This window comes from Bidens hawaiensis, unplaced genomic scaffold (assembly GCF_021521415.1).
Source record: "Bidens hawaiensis isolate Kalapana, Puna unplaced genomic scaffold, B.hawaiensis_p1.1 tig00033893_1, whole genome shotgun sequence".
Classification (NCBI taxonomy): Eukaryota; Viridiplantae; Streptophyta; class Magnoliopsida; order Asterales; family Asteraceae; genus Bidens; species Bidens hawaiensis.
The window spans coordinates 21,587-46,361 of NW_027495847.1; the positions used below are offsets into that span (position 1 = coordinate 21,587).

Sequence of the window (24,775 nt, forward strand, 5' to 3'; positions counted from 1 at the left end):
AGCCAGCTGTGTCAGCCTATTCACCTGCATGCATACAAAGAGTCAGCTACGTTGAGTGAGTTCTAGTTAATCACGTAGCATACAATACATTCACATGTTTTATACAATACAACTAGTTAGGATTAGGTTTATGTAAAGCCAATAAAATATTTGGATTCCTTGTAAAATTAGCTTCGAAACCATATAAAGATGTAAATTTTTGGAGTTGGTTGGTTTCGGGTCCTTACGGTGAGCGGTTACCGGCTTCTACTCGCTTATTTTCTAAATTTCGCGAATGAACATTCTAAAATTATGTTTATGACATAATATTAATATATTTACTGAATTTATATTATTTTAGGTCATTCCGACGTTTAGGAATTTATTTGGACATTAAACCTTACCCGGGTCGCTGTCAGTGTCAATTTTGAGCAGTATCCGATACGCGCCAAAACTTAAATTTTTTGAACACAATAAATATAATACTCATATTCTTGGAGTCTTTAGACTAAAATATTGTTATTTTATTTTCCATAATATCATGTTACACGATGAACACATATTGCATTAGCACGGTATTTGTCTTAAAAAGCTCGGTTGTCACATTCTGCCCTCATGTAAGAAATTTCATCCCGAAATTTAGGAGGTTAGCACTAGTGTCGGACTCAACGGGGAACAAGTGAGGGTATTTTCTTTTCATTTGGTCCTGACGCTCCAGGTGAATTTCGGGCCTAACCTGGAATTCCCAACGAACTTTAACCATTTTAATTCGATTCCGCCTTAGTTTTTGAATTTTCCAATCCATAACCTCAATGGGTTCTTCGATGAACCGAAGCTTATCATCTACTCGAACGTCATCCACAGAGATGATTAGGGATTCGTCAGACAAGAATTTCTTCAGGTTTGACACGTGAAACACGTCGTGTATTCCACTGAGTTCCTGGGGTAGTTCGAGTCGATATGCAACTGGACCGACTCAGCCAATGATTTTAATGGACCACATAACGAGGAATCAGCTTTCTTTCTTCCCAAATCTAACAACTCCTTTCCATGGTGACACTTTTAACAAAAATCAATCTCCAACTTTGAATTCTAATGGTCGTCTGCGATTGTCGACGTAGCTCTTTTATCGATCAGCGGCTGCCTGTAACCTTTCCTTCATCTGAGAAACTCAGTCGGTGGTTTCTTGAACAATTTCAGGTCCAGCCAGCTGTTTTTCTCCAACTTCTGCTCAACAAAGTGGGGATCGACATTTTCTCCCCTGTAAAGCTTCAAACAGTGCAGCTTTAATACTAGAGTGGTAGCTATTATTGTAAGAAAACTCAGCCAAAGGTAGGTGAGAATCCCAACTTTTGCCGAAATCAAGAACACAAGCTCGTAGCATGTTTCTAAAGTCTGAATTGTTCTTTCACTTTGACCGTCTGTCTGCAGGTGATAGGCAGTACTCATATCTAGACGAGTTCCTAAGGATTCATGCAATGATTGCCAAAAGCGAGAGACTAAACGACCATCCCTATCAGAGATGATTGAAACAGGAATACCATGTTTTGCTACGATTTCCTTAAGGTAGAGTCTAGTTAGCTTTTCCGTACTGTCTTTTTCACGGATCGGAACGAAATGTGCTGACTTAGTCAACCTATCCACAATTACCCAAATAGCATCGTGATTATTAGGTGTTGGTGGCAACTTGGTTACAAAGTCTATTGTGATATTATCCCATTTCCATTGAGGGATCTCAGGTTGTTGAAGCAATCCAGGTGGCTTCTGGTGTTCAGCTTTAACTTTAAAACATGTTAAGCATTTGCTGACATAAACGGCTATGTCTCCTTTCATGTTTGGCCACAAATAGAGTTCTTGGAGATCTTTGTACATCTTTGTCGAACCTGGGTGAATCGAATATCTAGACTTGTGTGCTTCATCTAGTACCAATTTTATCAAGTTCCCATATCTAGGCACCCAAACTCGATCGATGAGATATGAAGTACCATCAGATTTGTTGACAAATTCGTATTCTAGACCTCACAACTTTTCAGCTTTTATATACCGGGGTTTTAGAGCTTCGCGTTGCGCATCACGTATTCGAGTCGTGAGATTTGTCTGTATCGTTAGACCTAGTGCTCGAACGCGTAATGGCTTTTATCTTTCTTTTCTACTTAACGCATCTGCTACAACATTTGTTTTTCCTGGGTGGTAGCGAATATCGCAGTCATAATCATTAAGCAGTTCAATCCAACGCCTTTGTCTCAATCCAACGCCTTTGTCTCTAAAAATTGTACACTTGGTACCATATAGGTAGAGTCTCCAGATTTTTTTTTGATAAATAAAAGACAATTTTATATATAATTTACTATAAAACGATTACAATAAAGTGGCAGGCAAACAGGCAACAAGCTGCGCCGCAACCCCCTTTTGAATAGCAAAGTCAATCCTGCTAAAAACAAAGCTTTGGGACCTAGAAGCTGAAGAGGTTCCGTGTACGATACGCTGAACCCTACGCAAAAATTTCACAGCCTCTGGGGGTCAGAAAACCAAATGTAGCAAAGGAAAATGGTAGAAAGACATGTTGATTATCTAAACAAGCTTTCTCGTGCTTAACAACTTTGCCGGATTTAGCCTTCAACACAGCCTGACCCACAACAAACCCACGGTCCCTGAGCCCAAAAAGAGGAGACACTCATGTAAGATCCACACAGGCGTGTTTTCCCCATGCCCATCCGAACAAAAGAATATCAGCTGGTCGTAAAGTAGACCTCCCTTCCAGATTTTAATCGCAAAGATAACAGCTCCTAATTCCAAATCATGAGTTGTGTAATTTTTCTCGTGCACTTTAATTTGTCGTGACGCGTATGCTATCACTTTATCTCTTTGCATAAGCACGCATCCAAGACCCAATCGTGAAGCATCATAGTAGACGATGAATCCATCTGTTCCTTCTGGAAGGGAAATAGGTGCACTGCACAACTTTTGCTTAAGCAATTGAAATGCATCTTCTTGTTTCTCGGCCCAATCATACTTTTTATCTTTCTGGGTTAATTGTGTCAAAGGTTGCGCTATTGATAAGAAATTCTCGATAAATCTCCTAAAATACCCAGCTAGACCCAAGAATTGTCGCACTTCAGTTGGAGACTTTGGTGCTTCCAATTCTTAATAGCCTCAATCTTTGAGGGATCAACGTGTATTCCTTTCTCATTGACAACGTGTCCAAGAAATTGAACTTCCCGGATCCAGAAATCGCATTTCGAAAATTTTGCATACATTTTTCTTTCTTCAGCAGTTCCAAAATCAACCTTAGGTGTTTTCCACGCTCTTCCTAGGTGCGTGAGTAGATAAGTATATCATCGATAAATACTATCACGAAATTATCCTAGTATGGCTTGCAGTCTCTATTCATCAAGTCCATGAATATAGCTGGAGCATTTGTCATTCCAAATGGAATGACAAGAAATTCATAGTGGCCATAGCGAGTTCTGAACACTGTCTTGGGAATATCTCCTTTGGCTACTCTGAGTTGGTGATATCCAAAACGTAAGTCGATTTTTGAATAATAGATGGATCCCTGCAACTAATCAAACAGATCATCAATCCTCGGTAGTGGGTGCCGATTCTTAATAGTTAGTTTGTTCAACTCCCAGTAATCGATACACATTCGGAATGATCCATCCTTCTTTTTGACGAACAAGACTGGAGCTCCCTAGGGTGAAAATCTAGGTCTAATAAAGCCTTTATCCAGTAATTCTTGAAGTTGATTGGACAGTTCTTGCATTTCTGACGATGCTAATCTATACGGAGATTTGGCTACCGGTGCAGCATCTTGAACAGGATCTATCCTGAACTCAACTTGTCTTTCCGGAGGTAGACCAGGCAAATATTCGGGAAATACTTATGGGAAATCTCGAACAACTGGAATGTCTTCGAGTTTACGCTCCTTGGATTTGGTGTCAACTACATTAGCTAAGAATGTGGGGTATCCTTTTCGTAACATCTTCTGGGCTTTCATCACATTGAAAAACTTCAAATCTGCGTTTCTTTGATCGCCACGGATTGTTAAAATTTCACCATTATAAGTGGGTATTCGAACTAACTTCTCGGAACAGACAATTTCAGCCTGTTTTCTAGATAATCAGTCCATTCCTACAACGATGTCAAAGCTGCCTAATTCAACTGGCAAAAGGTCAATCTCGAATTTTCGATTTTCCAGTTGAATGGTATAATCATGAATGATTTCTCCGGTTTCTATAAGCTTTCGTTGGCTAATTCTATGGAATATTTGTTTTCTAATTTACTGGGTTTAATGTCAAGTAATGGTTACGAATTGTTTAGAGACAAAACTCAAATCAGCACCCGTGTAGAAAAGAACATATGCATAGTGGTTATTAACCAGAAACGTACCACTTACCACAGATGAGTCCTTACATGCCTTCTTTGCGTTCATCTCAAATGCTTTCCCTTTTGTAGCCTGCCCTTTAAGCCTTGGACATTCATTCCTATAGTGTCCTTCAATCCTGCAATCATAACATTTATTCGTACCCTGGTTCGGTGGTTGGTCACGACAATCCTGGACCAAGTGTCCAAATCGCTTACATTGGACACATTTTCTACAGGTACCATAATGACTTCTACCACAAGTGTTACATAGAGGAGCTTGATTAGTGTTTCTAGAGTTAGCGACAAATAGGCGACCTGATCCTTGGTTCCTTCCTTTCTTAAATTGGCCTCTTGAGTTTCCAATCCATTTCCTTTTATTATTTCCAACATCGGCAACCTTTTTCTCCGATTCCTCTCCATCTCCAGTAGTTTTATTTCCGGCATCCTTTTTAACCAAAATACCTTTACGCACCGCATCGTTATTGAAAGTTTTCGCTAAAGCACGAGTAGACTGAATCGTATCGGGTTTAGAGGAAGTCACCATCCCTCTAATCTATGGTGCTAAACCCCATATGTATCTCTCGATTCGAACATATGTCGGGGTAACCAAACGAGGTACCAGTCTAGCGAGCGCATTAAATCATGACATGTAAGTATTAACGTCAGCTCCCGCCATGTTTAAATGCCAGAAATCATACTCAATCTTCTAAAGCTCGTTTCTAGGACAATACTCTTGTACATCATATCCTTTAACCGTTCCCAAGATAAACCGTATGCCGCCTCTTCTCCCATATTCTGGATTAAAGAATTCCACCATTCTAAAGCCTCATCTTGGAAAGAACAAACGTCGTATTTGATTCTTTCGGCTGGAGAACCGTTACTAATCTTCATCAAGAATTCCATCTTTTCGATCCATCTTACAATCGCTAAAGGACCTTCGGCTTCCATAAAAGTTTTAGGACTACACCCTGGGAATATTTTTTAGGTACATCCAAGTAATTGACTCCCTGTTACATAGTTATCATAACCATAACTGATAATTAACTAATCACAGTTTAAATAGAATCAATCACAGAGTTATTCCAGTCCTCTTTCTACCTGATGGGTTACCCGTAGCAGTTCCAGTACCAGTACCCATCGAAGAACCGTTTCCGGTTTCGTTTCCCATTTTTTAACCTTGGTTGGGATCAGTACCTCGGTTAACATTCTTCTGTACCATAGTCGTGTTATATGACAAACTGAAAATTTTTCTTACTTTTTCAGACACTCATCACGACTTGACTCAAATTTTCGGGACGAAAATTCTTTAATATGGGAATGATGTGACAATCGTCAATTTCAGCTTAACTCCGTTAACTCAACTCCGTCAATTCAAACTTAAGATCATTAAATCTATAACGCACACTTCATTACATTTAAACTAGGGTTTAAATGACGCTTAACACTTACTACATGTGTAGTCTTTCGGGAACTGCACCGAAACGCAAACGAGTTGACGCAAACGATTGATGAATAAACGAAAAACGTCAAAACAGTAATTATGTGATAATTATGTGCTAGACTTATGTGTTACGTGATAACATGGTTATGAACATTAACTCAAGATGTAAACTAGTTAGTTAAGTTAGAAAAACAACAATTGAAAGTAGAGGGACTTGAGTGTAACTTGTGTGTTTATAAATAGATCATTAACAAGTAAACCCTAACTATTATTATTATAACCCCAACCCCGATCGGAACTCTCCCACCCCAAACCCTTGGCTGCCGTCGACTTTCACACACACTTACATCAAGAAATCAAGCTTGTGATTGAAGAACTAGGTGCTAGGAAGGTATAATTGATCATCCTATACATCTTTACTACTTGATTTTGATGTTTGTTGGGTTAATAACAAACCCTAACAGCCGATTTTATGTATACATGTAATCAATATGATTGTTGTTGATTGAGTAATGATTTGATAAGTAGAATTGATATTGTAACATGTTGATTGTTGTGTCTTTGATTTGAGTTCAAACACAAACCCTAATCAAGTATGTAATATGTAATTGATGTGCATGGATGGTGTTTATGGAGTTTAGAGGATTATATGAATGCATGATAGTTCATAGATTGTTATTATGTTGAGTTTGGATGCAAACAGTTTCTGGACAGAATGTGTATTTGATGTTCAAGTGACTGTAACGAAGTGTTAACATGAAAATTGGTTGAGATTATTAATACTAAAGTAAACTAGGTTGAGTCTAGTTTCTAAAGAATATAAACTTGTAATTTTTGGACAAGTAGAAGTTAACTTTTATGATTTTACAAAAATGTTGTGCAAAGCTGAGCTGTTAGACCTGCTGTTAGGTTGTTTTGTAAATGTTGTATCTCATGAACTACGAGACCAATTGGGTTGGTTCCACTTCTGGAAGTTGACTCATTGAGTTAGGAACCTAGCCCAAGTGGTCTTGCATTTATTGGATTTTTCGTTTAACGGGAATTGCAAATAACATTCTGTTGCGCATGAATTTGACTGTTATGAGTTTGCTGTAATGATTTGATGATTTTGAGAAAACTATATGGAATAAAAATATAATTAAATATGTTATGGAAACCTAAGACATATGTGCTTCTGTGATGATTTTTGGTAAATTAATTGAGATGCTATGATCGGTGAAATAGTACAATCTTTCTGGTAGGATTTCTGTCTCGGTGAAACTAGCTGCTGAGTTGTGTAAAAATGCATGAAACATGATACTGGCTAGTTAATTGTTATTTGTTGACCAAAATACCCTTGCGGGGAATAATTGCTAATTGATTGCCATGATTTGACCAAAATGCCCTCATGGGGAATAATGGCTAGTTAATTGTTATTTGTTGACCAAAATGCTCTTACGGGGAATAATTGATAGTGATGTACTTTATGAATACATGACACGTATATGATTGCTTACACATGTAATGTATCACAAAAACACTTGTTAAAGTCACACATGATTCACAAACGAAACACGAAACATGTTATGTGCATAGGTATTATGTGCCGGGTCTAGAGACTCGATAATATTCCGACACTTAGAAAATCTCTTTGTTGTTTTAGAACGCTAGAGAGAGTTTTTCTGTGACGCGCATCTTGGTGATTTAATTTGGGAAATTCTTCGCAAACAGTGAGTTTCACTTTCCCCTCTTTAAACCGTTTTCAAACGTTTTTCACTTGGGGGAGATAACATACTCCACAACGCATTTGAGATTTTGTTATAAATTATATATCACTTGTAAAGGCTAAGTGGCAAACGAAATATTTGAAGTCCTACACATCGAACCGGTTAATATTTAGAATAGCGAGTCACTGTTGAGTAGTACTACTGGGTTTGACAAACCCCACCCAACGCTAAACTCGACTGGAGGTCGAGCGGGTGTAATTTTGGCTAACACGTACCATGGTCTGGAGGACCTGGTGACAAGGCACTTAATAAACGAGTCAGCTTCGGTGTCGAACACTTAGTAATACTTGTTGTATAGACTAGCTACCTATCGATATATAATTGACATAACACTATCTGTAACGCAAAACGCTGTAACGCAAAACGTTGTTACGCAAAACGCTGTAACGCAAAACGCTGTAACGCAAAACGCTGAACGCAAACGCTAAACGATTTATTTTTATATAACTTGTGAACTCACCAACCTTGTGTTGACACTTTTAGTATGTTATTCTCAGGTAGCCGAGGCGGGCGCGCGGTTTAGGAACATGCATTGCTTGATAAACTTTTAACTATGCAAACTTACTTTTAACTGTTATCCTTGGTTTTAAATCGTCCTGCGTGACGTAACGTTGTTTCTATGGTTTTACGCTTCCGCACTTATTTTCATTTAAACGTTTTTATGGTTTGATTATAACTGATGATTCCGATCCTGTTAGTTCACACCCTCTGACGGTAAAACTCCGTTAGTGGATTTTGAGGGTGTGACAGATTGGTATCAGAGCCATTGGTTATAGCGAACTAGAAGCTGCATGCATACTAGACTATAACCGCGACGACCCATTAGTTATAATGATACGCACTGCATAGGTTTGTGTAGTCTTGAAATCTTATCTCTTTACCTCTTTCACTCATACGCGCGCGCATACATGGCTTACCTGAAGGAATGTCGACGCCGCCATCATCATCATCATCATCATCATCATCCGATCCGATGACTCATGCTCACGGGAAGGAACCGCAGTTACCTACCGCATCGCCGCCCCGAGTAGTCCCGGAACTCGAAGCTCCCGCACCGAAGAGGTACCGCCTATCCGGAGGCATTTACGAAAAACGACATTAGCTGGGAATGGTACCCTAACATGATCAGACGTATGGTCTATCGCGAACAAGTTCCCCCGTTACCTCACCCGAACCATCCTGCTTATCCCAACACCCTACCACCCATAACCGAACCTGTAGAGAGAGTTCTCGCAGCTGTTGTTTCATGCTTGGAGTGTGACGTGGGTTACATGCGCTATACGAGGGAGAACGTTTCCAGAATGTTAAAAGACGGAACCGAGACTAAGGAGGAGATTGCCCGCATGGCAGCGGCAATGAAGGAAATGCGAGAGGCTAGTGATCAGCAAATGAAGGTTATGATGAAGATGCAAGCTGAGATGATAGACTTGAAAGAGCAACTCCAAGAAGCAAGGACCCGAACCGAGATAGCTCTAGAGCGTTGCGATGTCATACAAATGCAACTTGCTCAGAACGCAGCCGAACCTGAGGCAGAGCCTGAGGCCGAGCCTGGGGCAGAGCCTGAAGTGGAACCTGAAGAGGAACCCGAGGAAGATCCCGAGGAGGAACCCGAAGAGGAACTGGAGGAAGAACCGGCTGAGCCAGAGGCACACTCAGAGGTGTCCACAGACGATGTACAAATGTGCAGATCCTTGGATTGGAACTGGCTAATGCGATGAACTGGGAGGAGTTCAAGAACATGATGCGAGAGGAGTACTGTCCGAGAGAAGAGATTTCGAAGTTAGAGTCAGAATTTTGGTCGCTAAAGATGGTGGGATCAGAAATTGAAGCGTACACTACTCGTTCTCACGAGTTGGCTGTGATGTGTCCGCGGATGGTGGATCCGCCGAGTAAGAGGATTGAAATGTACATTGATGGGTTAGCACCGCAGATTCAGGGCATGGTGACGTCTTCCAGACCAGCCACGATTCAACAAGCGATCCGTTTAGCTCACAAACTGACGGATCAGGCTGTGACCCAAGGTGCGTTACCACCTAGGGGTTCAACTACTAAAGCCCGTGACAACCCGAATAATAACAACCACAGCAACAGCAACCCGAGCAGCGGAAAGAGGAAGTTTGACAACACCAGATCTTCATCCTCGAACCTCCCACCGCAACAACACTACCTTAAGCCCGAATTCACTCGGAGCTTTAACACTCAGAATCACAACAACAACAACGGTAGCGGGCAGGTTTCGAGCGGATATGCTGGGAAATATCCAAAGTGCAACAGATGCAACTATCATCATGTTGGCCAGTGTGACCGTGCCAAGTGTCAGAGATGCAGAAAGATGGGTCACCAAGCGAAAGAATGTAGAGGAGACCTTGCGGCAAAGGGTGCTCCTAAGCCACCTATGACGACGAAGGGATGTTTTGAATGTGGGCAGGAAGGTCATTTCAGAAAAGATTGCCCCAAGCTGAAACAGAATGACAACAATGGAGGTAATGGGAGTGGAAATAGTGGTGGAAGCAATGGCAAGGGAAGAGCGTTTGTGATTGGGTCGGGTCAAGCCCGCAATGATCCGCACGTGGTGACTGGTAAGTTCCCTGTAAACGATTGTTTTGCTTCTGTATTGTTTGACACTGTAGCTGATAGGAGTTTTGTGTCGAAAGCCTTTAGTCAACTCTTAGACCTAACTCCAATTCTGTTAGATGCTAAGTTTCTTGTTGAATTAGCTGACGGTAAGACTATAGTAACGACTCATGTACTTGCGGGATGTAAGTTAAAACTGTCAGGTCATGTCTTTGATATCGACCTTATTCCTTTTACGCTTAGTAGTTTCGATGTCGTTGTCGGCATGGACTGGTTATCCGAGAACCGAGCGGAGATTATATGTCACGATAAGATAGTACACATTACCACCCCTTCCGGCGAGATCATTTCGGTCCGAGGTGAGAGAAGCGGCATGACCACCAGCGTCATTACCCTTATGAAGGCGCAGAAGTATCTACGAAATGGTCATCCGGCGATTTTGGCGCAGATTGTTGAGAAACCCGCAGAGAAGAAACGAATTGAAGATATTCCGGTTGTGCGAGATTTTCCGGAAGTTTTCCCAGAGGATTTGCCCGGACTCCCTCCTATTCGTCAAGTCGAATTCCAAATCGAGTTGACACCCGGAGCAGCACCCATAGCACGAGCCCCGTATCGGCTCGCACCGGCGGAACTTCAGGAGTTGTCCACTCAGTTGCAAGATTTGTTAGATAAGGGTTTTATCCGACCTAGCTCATCGCCATGGGGAGCCCCTGTCTTGTTTGTCCGAAAGAAAGACGGGACTTTCCGCATGTGTATCGACTACCGGGAGTTGAACAATGTGACGGTCAAGAACCGTTATCCTTTACCCCGAATTGATGATTTGTTTGACCAGCTTCAAGGATCGAGTTACTACTCGAAGATCGATCTGCGATCTGGTTACCATCAGCTTAGAGTGCGCGAAGAAGATATCTCAAAGACGGCTTTCAGAACGCGGTATGGTCACTATGAGTTTTCGGTTATGTCTTTTGGCCTAACCAACGCACCAGCCGTATTTATGGATCTCATGAATCGAGTATGCAAGGCGTACCTCGACAAGTTTGTGATTTTTTTCATCGATGATATTCTCGTCTACTCCAAGAACGAAGCTGACCATGAAAAGCACCTAAGGGTAATTCTGGAACTATTGAAGAAGGAACAACTGTATGCTAAACTCTCGAAGTGTGAATTTTGGCTTCGCGAGGTTCACTTTTTAGGACATGTGATCAACGAGAATGGTATCCATGTCGATCCCGGTAAGGTAGAGGCCATCAAAAACTGGGAAGCACCTAAGACTCCGACTGAGGTGCGACAATTCCTAGGACTGGCCGGCTACTACCGGCGTTTCATCGAGGGATTTTCAAAGATTGCTCAACCCCTCACCGCTTTGACTCACAAGGGCACTAAGTACGATTGGGGTGACGCGCTAGAATCCGCCTTTCAACTATTGAAAACCAAACTCTGCAGCGCCCCTATTTTAGCCCTCCCCGAGGGAACGGAAAATTTTGAGGTACACTGTGACGCATCTATACAAGGTCCCGGTTGTGTGCTGATGCAACTCGAGAAAGTTATAGCCTACGCCTCTCGACAACTACGGGTTCACAAGAAGAACTACACGACCCATGATTTGGAACTCGGAGCTGTGGTGTTTGCCCTTAAGATATGGAGGCATTACTTGTACGGTACCAAGTTTACCATTTTCACCGACCACAAGAGTCTCCAACATATCTACGATCAGAAGGAGCTGAACATGCGACAGCGTCGTTGGGTCGAGCTGCTCAAGGATTATGATTGTGCCATCAAGTACCACCCTGGCAAGGCCAATGTAGTGGCCGACGCCCTCAGCAAAAAGAAACAGATAAACCCAGACGGGTGAGAGCATTGCAACTCACAATTCATGCCAGCTTACCCGATCAGATTCGCGATGCGCAACTTGAAGCTTTGAAAGATGACAATCTTCCATCGGAACTCATGCGGGGCATGAACAAGCAACTTGAAACCAGATCGGACGGGGTCCGATATTTTGAGAACCGGATTTGGGTTCCACGATACGGAGAGTTGAGAACTCTAGTGATGGACGAAGCTCACAAGTCCCGATATTCTATCCACCCTGGCTCAGATAAAATGTATCATGATTTAAAGGCACTTTACTGGTGGCCGAACATGAAAGCCGACATTGCCACCTACGTGAGCAAATGCTTGACTTGTGCCAGAGTCAAGATAGAATACCAGAAACCATCTGGTCTACTACAACAACCGGAACTCCCGATGTGGAAATGGGAACACATCTCAATGGATTTTATCACGGGTTTACCTAAGACACCGACGGGATGCGATACCATCTGGGTGATCGTTGATCGGTTGACTAAGTCGGCACACTTCCTAGCGATTAAAGAAACGGACAAAATGGAAAGACTGACTAAGTCGGCACACTTCTCCTGGATCCTATTGTCATACGTACCCCGCTTTCCCCCAGCGGACTCTCCTACCACCTTCAGTGACCCACTCCTCACGAAATCGTATGTGACGATACCAGCTTGCGTCACCGCACCCTCAAACGTCTTGTGTCCCCCAGAGTTGACTATACTCCTTACTACTGGAGTTAGTCCCCATATATAACGCTCAACCCTCTTTAACTCAGGGGTGACCAACCATGGCACCAATCGCGACAACTCATTAAATCGGTTCGTATAACCCAAGTGGTCTGCCCCCTGCATCTCCAGGTTCCACAATTCGTTTTTTAACTTCTGCAGTTCGTTTGTCGGGCAGTAATGTTCCAGTACAAGGGCCTTGAGCTCTGCCCAGGTCATGCGGTTTGTCGCTGCCTGACCGCGAGTTTGCACTATTGTGTTCCACCATGTCAAGGCATGGTCCGTGAACGTGCAGGTAGCATACTTAACAACGTAATCCTCAGGGCAATTGCTGATGTTCACAACAGACTCTATTTTCTCAATCCACTTAACCAACCCATTTGGTCCCTCAGACCCGCTAAATTCTAGGGGCTTGCACAACATAAAATCTTTGATTGAACATCCCTTTGTTGCAGGAGTCGGTTCAGTGCGGTTCGTTTCTACACTAGGTATAGGGCCATTACTTTCTGTAACGACCACCCTAGGCGGTGCGTCATTACTCGGAATCGGGTTACCGTTCGGTGGAAGGTTAACATTTTGTTCCCCATCATTATTGGTGGTCGTTTGATTGCTCGCAGGGTCTGGATTGGTCGTATTGTTAATACTGGCGGCGATGCGTGATACTATATCCGGTATCGCCGCCTCTAACTGTCGAGCAATCAGACGGTCCACATCCGCTTCTGACATTCGGGCTGACCGTTTTGGTGCCATTCTACACAACATTAAGAAAAATACATATAATTAATACAAATTCCAATCTCGATACACAACACACATTCCATTCATTAATAAACATCAGTACATATTACACAAACATCAGTACACATTACATTCCTGCCATCATCACATAGATTAAGTTTTTATACATCGGTCCTACATCGGCATCATTTCGACATAACCCGCTATGGGTCAGTGCTTGAATGATACACCAAAAGTATCTACAATGACATCCCCAAAAGAGACCCCCTATGGGCTAGTGGCTGTACTATAACTACCCAAGATTCACTCTATGTTAGCATCACCACTAACTGCTTACACAGAGTATCAAAAAGCGGACCCTGACTACTACCACCCTAACACAACTAAGCATGGTGGTATACCAACCACACCAACACTGCCACCATCGCCACCAACACCGCCAGCAAACCCCGGATCCGTATCTCCATCCGGTCAATCATCCACTGGGAGTATGCGCCCTCCCTCCTCAGCTGAGCAATCGCATACTGGCTGTCCAGTATGCAGTCCGCCAAGTGCCTCCTCCTCTGGATCCCCACCGACAAGGCGATGGTGTGCTCAACCACCTGCTCGGTGAGCACTCGGAGCCATGCAGCCTCGGAGGAGGGACGCTCATCCCTCTCCAGCCTAGGGGTACCCCACACGGGTGGAGGCACAGGCTCGGGCTGGGGGCGGGAGGACTCGCCCATGTGGAAGGTAGGTTTGGGTGGGGTAGAGGTTGGTGGGACATAGGGGACACTAATCCGCGCCGTGAGGCGGGATCCGGGTCTGGGAGGGGTAGGGGTGGCCTGTGGTGCGGGTGGGGTGGGGGATCTGGCAACCCTAGTAGGGGAGGACAGGCTAGTACTCCTACGGCTAGTCTCACTAGGCTCAGTGCTGGATACTAGGCGTAAGCTCCTAGAGTTCCCGGAATTGGTCTCCTCCGGGTCCTCCTCCACTGACAGACTTCGTGATCTCGACATCCTTACCTGTATACAAGTTAGCAAACATATAGTTCATTCCATAATGTAAATCATAATTAATATACACCTACTTATACAACTTTGTCACATAAAAATATTATCATATACTTACACATATGTTGCCGATTTTACCTATTAATGTTCCCCGTGACTTCCCGTGAATTCCCTCGTGCGGACAAGTCTGTTATTATGTTCCGGACCATAATAACTCACTTGTCCATTCAAGTTCATCCAGATCTCGTCACTATAAATTATCAGTTGATATTCAGATCCTATAATACTTGAGCTACTGGTTATATTTTAGGTATCTTTTAAAGACATCCTAATTCTTTATAACCAATGGCTCTGATACCAAGTTCTGTAACACCCCGTAACCGCAGCGGAAACATAAACGGGGTGCAACAGACACGTCTGATATCAACAGCATTGCTTATAAAGAAAACACTACTACATTAATTTACACCATATTACATTGTTCCGAGTTTAGTTACCGTCTAGGCGTTAGCACATAAGTTTTACCAACAGTACATTAACATATTTAATACAAAAAGATCATTAAGCTTTCACAAAAAAAAAAACACGCATCGTCAAGCATGTAGCAATTATTCCAGTTTGAGGGTACCTAGAAAGCATGTAAAGAAAACGGGTCAACTACGAATAGTTGGTGAGTTTCACTAATTTAAATAAACAGTGACAAATCATTATAATAATCATATATTAGCGATGTAATTATGCTGAGCCCACAAGTGAAACCTCTGACTATCCACATACAACCCCGTGGCATACTCCGCCCACGAACCTGCCCCAAACCGCTATGCCTAACATTACATAGCAAAATAAATAACAACAAAATAGACATGTGCAACTGGCTGGGAAACATCAGCAAATCTATGCCGGACCAGTTGGGTTTGTCAGACCAATAGTACTATTCACACTCTACCGGCTTTTAGCTAATCACTCGTGTTACGGGGCCTTACAATGTTAGCAACTCAGACAATCACCATCTTAGTACATTTCCATACGATTCCCGTACAATAAAATATATATAAATACACGCAAATCCATGCGTTCAGTATGTACTTAAACATTTTAATAGTAACATGCTTTCCGCCCCGAGAAAATATTTAAAAACAATTCAAAAAAAAGGGCTCGTGAAACTCACCTTATCGCGAGCAAGTAGGTAACACCGTACGCAAGCTACTAATCTGGATCTGTAATACGATCCCAAAGTTCGTTACTATACAATCACTATTAATATAACTTTAACCGTGTTAACCGGTACATCTGGGGACACTGTTAACCCAGTACTGTACCCGTTCCGGGGGCAATGTTAACCCAGAAACACTTCTCCGGACTCAGATTGTGATATCGTTTAGAGTTCAATAGTCAAAATTACTATTAGTTCGTTTTCCCCGTTTTGCGTGCCTAGCACAGTTATCCGTTTTTACGTTTCAAAAATGAGTTTGGTCACACACGACCCGAAAATAGTTGTTGACTGATAATTTAATTAAAGTTGTGAAATTAGAGCTCGGTTTAGACGCCCCGATTGGCCGCGGGACCCGTTTCTGTCTTTAGTGTACCGGAAACTGTTAAATCGGATAAAATTACCCAAATCATCGGAATTATTTTCGGATGATTTATTTTTACCTGTTTAACTCAGTTATATGAAAATAGTTCATTTTTAGGGTTTTTATACACCAGTCAGCTCGTTTAGGCGAACTTTACCGGTTTACGTGTTTTAAACTTTAAAAGTTTGTTTTTTTTAGCACAAATAATTATCCGTTTAATCCCGGATCTTGAAATTTTGCACAAATCACTTTTTGACAGTGGGGAATTTTATAAAAATATTTCCGGAATTAATTTTTATATTTAAAATTTATTTATCTATTTTTAAACACCATTTAAACACTAAATATGTCGTAAATACCAAACGACCTTATAAAAATCTCAAATTTTTCCTGGATGACCCCTGCCATCCACATAGTCCCCTGTAATTTTTCCAGAACCAAAATCTCTTTTTACATGCCATTTTCACTAAAACCGAGCTAGAAAACCCTAGAACTCGTTTAACCGAAAAACCTACTTAGACTTCTCCAACTGACCTAAAATTTTGTGTGTGAATTTTACATGTTATAAAAAGATTATCTTGAATTTTCCAGAATTTATCATGATATTTAAATATTTTTCACCATTTTTAGCCAAAACTGAGTATTAAATTCACCAAATATTCATCATTTGTCCAAAAATTACCAAATTTTCACAGAACTCATATTTTTATGTGTAGATCATCTCTGTGAAATTTCGTAGCCTAACTCTAAATTTACCACAATCTGTCCAAATCACATACACTATATAAAAACCGAACTACCTTGTGTTTTTAGCTTCAAATCGCAAAGATCTTGCTTTCTAGCCTTTGTTAACAACTAGATACAACACCTACAAGCACAATAATACCATACCAAGCAAGTTACACCCACAATCAATCCATTTCTTTCATGGGTTCGGTTATGATTTAAAAACAAAGATTTAAACCGTAAAATTTCGTTTTTAGTTCGTTTGAACTCATTCTTAGACCAAGATTATTTGCATATCATAAATACATCCCTTGGTCAAGCAAGATCGGTTTATAGCTCGGGTTTTCACCCCTTTTGAAGATAAAACCTCATCTTTGCATTATAAACTCAAAATATGGAACTAAAACTAAGATTTAGCCATCACAATATGCATTTACCTTGTGTTTTTCTTGCTAAAAATCTGGGTTTTTGAGTGATAATGTGGAGAGAGAAGAAGGATATTGCAATGCTTGTTTAAAAAAAATAATAATAAGGGCAAGGGGTTTATACCCCTGCCGATCGGACAAGGGAAGGGGAGGTGGGGTTGGGACCCACTTTTCCATTTCTAGCCATTCATTTGGATTTTGGAAATCTGGATAATGTTTTGGATAATCTGGTTCAGTTCGTTTTTCGGTTAAATGTGTAATTCAGCTTAAAACGAGGCTAAAACGGTCGTTTTCGGCTTAAAAATGAAATTTATATAAAACCGATTTAAAACTTTTAAAAAAAACTTAAACCATGACATTTATTAACTTAAAACATCATATTATTACTAATTGTGCATCTTTTTCGGCTTGATCGATCGTCTCTTGCTCGGTTTGGTATTAAAGGTTTCGTTTAACGTACCGTCGTACCATTAAATCGAAACTTCTTTTTCAGTGCTGTAATTCACTTATCCCGAAGCTTTAATACTTCATAAACATCACTAAATATCATATATCTCGTCTATAATGTAATCCTCGATTCGTTCGGGCTTCAATAACCGTTAATCGGTTAATCGTATTTCCAATACGATTAACTGTATAATCGAGTATAATCCGTACTGTGAATCATACTTACTCGTATAAACGCATTATAATTCATATATTCATTATTAAATAACACGTAAATAGTATATACCGGTTAGGGTATACCTGATTTTGCCGGAATCGTTACAGGTGGTCTCTTATTGTCATAATATATTAGCTAATATATGCTTGTTGATAGCTTAAGATCATTCTTGATATATACCCAGTGGCCAGTACATAGTTACAAAATCAATATATTGAACGCATTGTCTTAATAAAAGTTTTTGTTTCTAGAACTTAAGTACTAGGTAATTTATAACACCATTGATCCAATATATATGCATATGCGCACAATAAAATCACGTATGTCCACAACTTTACCCTTTTTACAATTCGTTGACCGACAACTTAGTGGTCTTAATTTGAGCATTTCTTTATCCACCGATTAAATTTCAACTCTAACTACTTACCAATTAACACACATTCAATCCTTTATGTTGATTGAAATTCACAAAACCGATACAAACCTATTTTATTAACAAATATTTCACATAAAACGATGTATCCAATGTATATGGATATGTTAATATTTTAGTGCGCAACCCCTCCAAAAAAATCCACCAAACCATATGCACACGTGGCAGCTCGCTCATACTAATAACCCACTACACACAACACCAAACACTACAAATCAATACGAGAAGATAACTTGCGTGAACCCGCAGCAACGCGCGGGCTAGCAAGGAATATAAAAAATGTAATACTATTAAACATATAATCAAATCGTACAATAATTTGAAATATTTATCACTTATCCCACCGGCGCGACCGGTGATGATAGGGCGTCACCCCGATAGATCTATCAATATTTCTATGGCTTTTAACAGTTAATGATTATAAGACTGCGGTAATCGGTAATTCTCTCGATATTTGCTCTCGACAGCCCGACCACGTTAGCCAACGTCGGTCAAATTTAAAGTCATTACAATACCACAATTATTAAGATAAAACGCATTTTAGACCCAAACGTGTTTTCCCCCAAAACATTTATAAATCATTTAAAACATTTAAAATGGTGGGGATTTCTGAGAACTCACATTAACTATTACTGTCAATTTTTGTTCACGTCTCGTGTCCTATTCATTTAGTACACATTTTTAATAATTTATTCCGACAATAATCTTAAGTTGTTCATTCAACTTAAAGCGTTCACACCACTATTTTAGTCTTCAAAAATGTTTAACTTGTTTATCAGTTTTAGTGTTCAACGACCCACTGACGGCTTTGGTTTGGTTAAGTCCATATTATATATTCACTCAAGCACACAACACAAATATCATAAGCGCGCGCGCACACACACACACACACATATATATACACACACACCTTATCATCAATTATGCAAATAAAACACTTAAGTAATTTCTTAAAATTGTTTATTAATTATTAATTAAATATTTAAATGTAATTATAGTAAAACCTCTTTTTATTTGCTGAATTATTTAAGCCTTTCAAAATTTTGCAATACTTATGTTAATTAGTTATATTTTACCGTTTTTGTCGGTTTAACGTTTAACGGTGATTTGTTTAATGTTTTTATTGAAAATTAATCTTTTTAAGTAAAAATATAGTTTTTATAGCTGAAATGATTGTGTTTTATAATTTAGTTTGTAAAAATATATTTGTTGTCGGATTAGTTTAAATTTAGCAAAAATGGTCATTTTTAACGTTTTCGCGACGCGAATCGTTTATTGTCAAGTTTTATCATCTTGACCATATTACACACATTATATGTTGTAATGTATATGAGTTTTTAAGTTTTAGGGGCTATTTTGTTTCAGCTCCTAAAATCTTTGTCGGTATGCGTTTGCCGATTTTTCGACTAGTTAAGTAATCGACACTCATTTTAAAGCATGTATAACTTATAACACACCAAATCTAATTCTTATAAACATGTAAAAATATATAAATTTCCAGAATTATTATTACATCATAAATCATATTTTTATTAATTAAAGACATGCATTTATGTCATATCATAAGTTCATTATGTCACAAAATATTTACTATACTTATGATATTATTTTCTAATGATTTGTAACATTTATTATACTTATAAATCAGATTTTATTACATTCTTTTTGTAACATATTTATTATTTTTATTATCTATATTATATTATATATTATTAAGCATAAGTGATGGACGAAAGAGTCTTTTCACAATTAGAGCATATGTGAATAGAAACGTCATTTTAAAATTGAAGAGAAAAAGTAATTTACCATCACATCGTTTTAATCTTCAAACGTAACGTACAGGTTTATGAAACATCATGTTTTAGGTATTTACTTTTCTGTCCTTTAAAGTTTACATAATATATTATGGTGCCATCAATTCTAAGGGTTAATAAGTGTCGTCAGTTACTATAATCTAAAGGATATTAATATTAATATTAATATTATTATTATTATTCAATCTCGCACCACCAATCGATTCCCTTGATTAATTAGGTTTTAATTCGTACCTGTTGGGGAGCAGGATGATTGAGATTCACCCACCCAATTGAATGCCAATCGATTGCTATATCCTTTTATTGTTGGACATATCGAAACGGAGCAGTTACCCTATTAATTGAAGCTTCTAATCTGTGTATAAATTGAATGGTGTTCGTGAGGAGGAATCACAAGGAACCTCCTCCACACTTCCGTTAGTTTTCTGCCTGTTTTATATTCGTCCAGTTTTTCTCGTTGAATCAGGGTTTTGATTGATGGTCATTAGCAAATTATTGTTTTTGGTTCATCAACTAAGCTTATGCGCCCAGCGATTCCATTTTGTTATTGTCAGGTTCGTCAGTCTTATACTACCTTGTTGTTATTGTCATTGTTTGAATCTTTTTCTAAAGAGAGTTGGATACTTGATAACTTTTTAATGATATTTGACAATAGGAATCTTAATGGAGGTTTTAATTTTTCAGGTTGAATACTTTCGTCATTTGCTTAAGCTGTGTATTATTTAGTTGTTGCTTTTCCAGAAGTTTTCCAAAATCTTGTAAGTTATACAATCGTTCATCACCTGGTAAAGTTGGTCTATTACTTTTTATTGTTTGAGATTGCTTAATTTAATAATTTATACATTTACTCTTTGGTGGATTCAAAATCACAACTTTGCCATAGGGTGACATAATCTGCTTCGGGTTATTATTGACTTTTTGGATTAGCCTTTTAGCAGCCCAAATATAATACCCTACATGTACTTTTTCCTACTTTTACTTTTTTACTGATGAACATGAAATGGTTTACATGTTAGTTGAATTTGCCCTATCAAGTTTTGGCTAGAGATTTTGGTGCTTTAAATGATGCTGCAACAAAGAAGAATGATTTGGAAGCATGGTTTTCTGCTTCTGAAGCTTACAGAGAACTTATTTCATGCTCAAACCGTAATATTGATGTATAATTTCCTTCATCCAACTTAATGCTCCTGTAAAAGAGAAGTTCTTTCTTCTATTTACTTATTTATTTATTTTTATTTTTTTGTTGCTGATTAGGGTTCTAAACAACTGGTTTATAAACAAGCCGAATGAGCTTGCTTGGCTTGTGAACGAGCCGATTATGAGTGACCTTTTCCAGGCTTTTTTAGCACACTTTTAAAATGATACAATAAGGAGAAACCTTGTATACCAAACTTACTACCAAGTATGCGAAAGTGACTGCACAGCCTATGCTGAGAGTGAGAATTTAGAACGTGCAAGTCTGCTTGATGAGGTACATCTGTAGTGTTAAATTGGTAATTGTATTGATAGTTTATTATTATATTTTAGTTACAAGAATATTGGCTTGTTATTAAGTTTTTTGTAGAAGGAAGATATTCTGAAAATCAGGGCTAGCAACCGTTTTTCGACTCCTATTATCCATTTTTAATGTATTTATCATTTTCCTATTTTCTTGATATGATCCATTCTTAATGTATATATCATTTTGCTATTTTGTTGATATAAACTTTGAATTTAAGAAAGCTTGCCAGTCACTCAATCCACTAAATAGGAGACCCATAAGAATAACCTTTTAAGGGGAAAAACCAGGAATGACAGGGTTAGATTGACATCAAAGATTCGAAGCTAGCTGCTAATATTTTTTCGTCAAAAGAAAATGGTTTCCAATAGTTATGAGACACGAATATTGATTATTAGAAAAATGATAGCATAACACTTTGGTCCATGGTTAAAAACCATATTATTGTTACTATTTACTAATTATGTAAGTGTAGTCAACAGTAGCCTGATGTTGATTGATAAACCCTCTTTTTTGAAATATGCTGCAAATTTGGCTGGTATTCATAGTCCTAAAGGCCATCAAATCCCTAACTTTTTTACTTTTCAAACTTCTGTTAATTTATTTTTTGAACCGTTTTTTTATCATGATTTTTTCAACTTTGTTCTATTGTTCCATTAATCTCAATATTGATAACATGGTCACTAATGTTTCTTTAAAAACTCTTTTTATGCTGTGAAGTCATAACGAGAACTTTATTCGCTGATTTTGAGTTATTATAAACCAGAATAACATTTATTTCCATTCTCAAATTGATTTATTAAATCTTATTGATTATTTATTCATGATTCTGTATGCAGGAAAAATGCAGTAATGATATGCCAATGTCAACTTTGTTCCACTTCCTTTCTTTACTTGTTTTAAAAATTTTTGCAGCATAGCAAGTATGTAAATATAATCATCATATTGTTATCATGATTCTTTTAGTGACAAACACGTAACATGTTATTGCAGGTAGATGTTAATATTATTGAGGTTGCATTAGGAGGAAAAAGGGATGCAACTAATGTGGTAAGCAAATCTGCTAAAGCAAACTTCACCATTTGCTATATACAAAAAAAAATATGTGTTTGATATGATGCACATTTTTTTTCAGATTCAATCACCTATAGTTTGCGGTATCACGTCGCCAGGATTTGACCACACGAAAATCCTTGGTATGCTCATTCATCAATTTATTTTATCCTGATTTGTTTTCTCCATAAATCAGTTATTGTAGAGTTGTGCATGGGTCGGTTTTGGCCCAAAAATGTAACCAGAGAATGATAGCTGATCGTTGATGGTTAATCAGTTTTGCACTTTGATTTGGTTTGGTGATAGGTCGGTTAACCGTTAAATAGAATTGGCGGTGAAATGTTTGGGCTGAGAACATAACTCAAAACAATGTAATCGAGCCTGAAAGTTTTTGCTTAAAAATTTTTAACCACTTGATAAGTTGTTATTTGACATTTGGGCTTCAATATTCAAGTAACCGTTTGAAATCTGTTTATACTACATAGCGTTCAATATATAAAGGTAGTGGGCCAGGTTGGTTAACCGTGCTTTTAGTAAATCATGGGTTAGTTCGGTTTTGTCGGTTATAGAAATATGAATCAAAATCGACCCATTGTTTATAGCTGATCGTTGATAGTTAATCAGTTTTGCATTTTGATTTGGTTTGGTTACAGGTCGGTTAACCGTTAAATAGAATTGGCCGTGAAATGTTTAGGCTGAGAACATAACTCAAAACAATGTAATCGAGCCTGAAAGTTTTTGCTTAAAATTTTTTAACCACTTGATAAGTTGTTATTAGACATTTGGGCTTCAATAAATCAAGTAACCGTTTGAAATCTGTTTATACTACATAGCGTTCAATATATAAAGGTAGTGGGCCAGGTTGGTTAACCGTGCTTTTAGTAAATCATGGGTTAGTTCGGTTTTGTCGGTTATAGAAATATGAATCAAAATCGACCCATTGTTTATTGGTTAGGTTCGGTTAATTTGGTTATGGGTCAGTTAATTCGGTTTTATGCACACCCCTTAAGTTATTTCATAACTGAAGTTTGAATATAATAATATTCATGTTTTATATAGTTACATGCATGACCAGGAAACACTCTTGAAGAGATTGCAGGCAAGAAGGCTGGTATCTTTAAGGCAGTATTAAGAAATAATAATAATAATTATAATAATAATAAATCTGTTTAATAATAATAATAATAATAAAATTGTTTAATAATAATAATAATAATAAAATTGTTGCATATTTTTTAAAAGGTTTATTATTATTATTATTGTTGTTGTTGTTGTTATTTTGTATAGAAAGGTGTTCATGCATATACTGTTTCTCAACCACCTGAAGCTATGCAGGTACTTAAAGAAACGGCTTCCCAGTTAGATGTAAATAAAGTTTCTCTTATTACTTATCAATCAATCAATCATAACCAGTTAAGTCACACAAACAGCAAAGCTATAAGTAGGGTCTGGGGAGGGTGGGATGTAGGCACACCGTACCTCTATCCAACGGGATAGAGAGGTGGCTTTCAGAAGAGACCCTCAGCTCTGTAATACATAAGTATGAGGCAAAATATAGTAAATGAAATAATAATAGTAATAATAATAATAATAATAATAAAATAATAATAGTACTATATGGTGTGTGAGCAAAATAAGGTAAATAAAAGTCTTTTAGTGCTCATTTGTCCCTAAAAATCTTAACTTTAATCCTACTTCTCCAAGAATTCTTATCTCCAACCAAGTCTTTGGAGAGGTTTAGGTCTATCAAATCACGCCTAATCCTCTCATCCCAAGTCAATTTAGGTCGTCCTCTACCCCTCCTCCCCTCTATAGTCATGTTTTCTTCGGATCTAACAGGATTCGTCGAATGTCTTCTCTTCACATGTCCAAACCATCTCAATCTCCACTCCCTTATCTTGTCTGATATGTTCGCTACCCCTAATCTCTCCCGAAACACAACATTTCTTATTCGGTCTATCCTTGTGTGCCCACACATCCATCGTAGCATTCTCATTTCTGCTACCTCCATATTTCGCACTTGTGCCTTCTTGATGGCCCAACAATCTGTTCCATATAGCATTGCAGATCTAACTGCGACCCTATAAAATTTTCCCTTTAGTTTAGTTGGGAAACTCTTGTCGCACAATATACCTGTGGCTGCTTTCCATCTACACCATCCTACCT

At 38.8% G+C, this 24,775-nt stretch overlaps 1 long non-coding RNA gene across 1 annotated transcript; it reads left to right on the forward strand.

Moving 5' to 3' along the window:
- Positions 1 to 20,562: 20,562 nt before the first annotated feature.
- Positions 20,563 to 21,553, forward strand: LOC143585587 (uncharacterized). Its single transcript, XR_013144564.1, has 3 exons — positions 20,563 to 20,612; positions 20,743 to 21,215; positions 21,313 to 21,553. It is a non-coding gene; the product is annotated as an uncharacterized LOC143585587 (long non-coding RNA).
- The last annotated feature ends 3,222 nt before the right edge of the window (positions 21,554 to 24,775 follow it).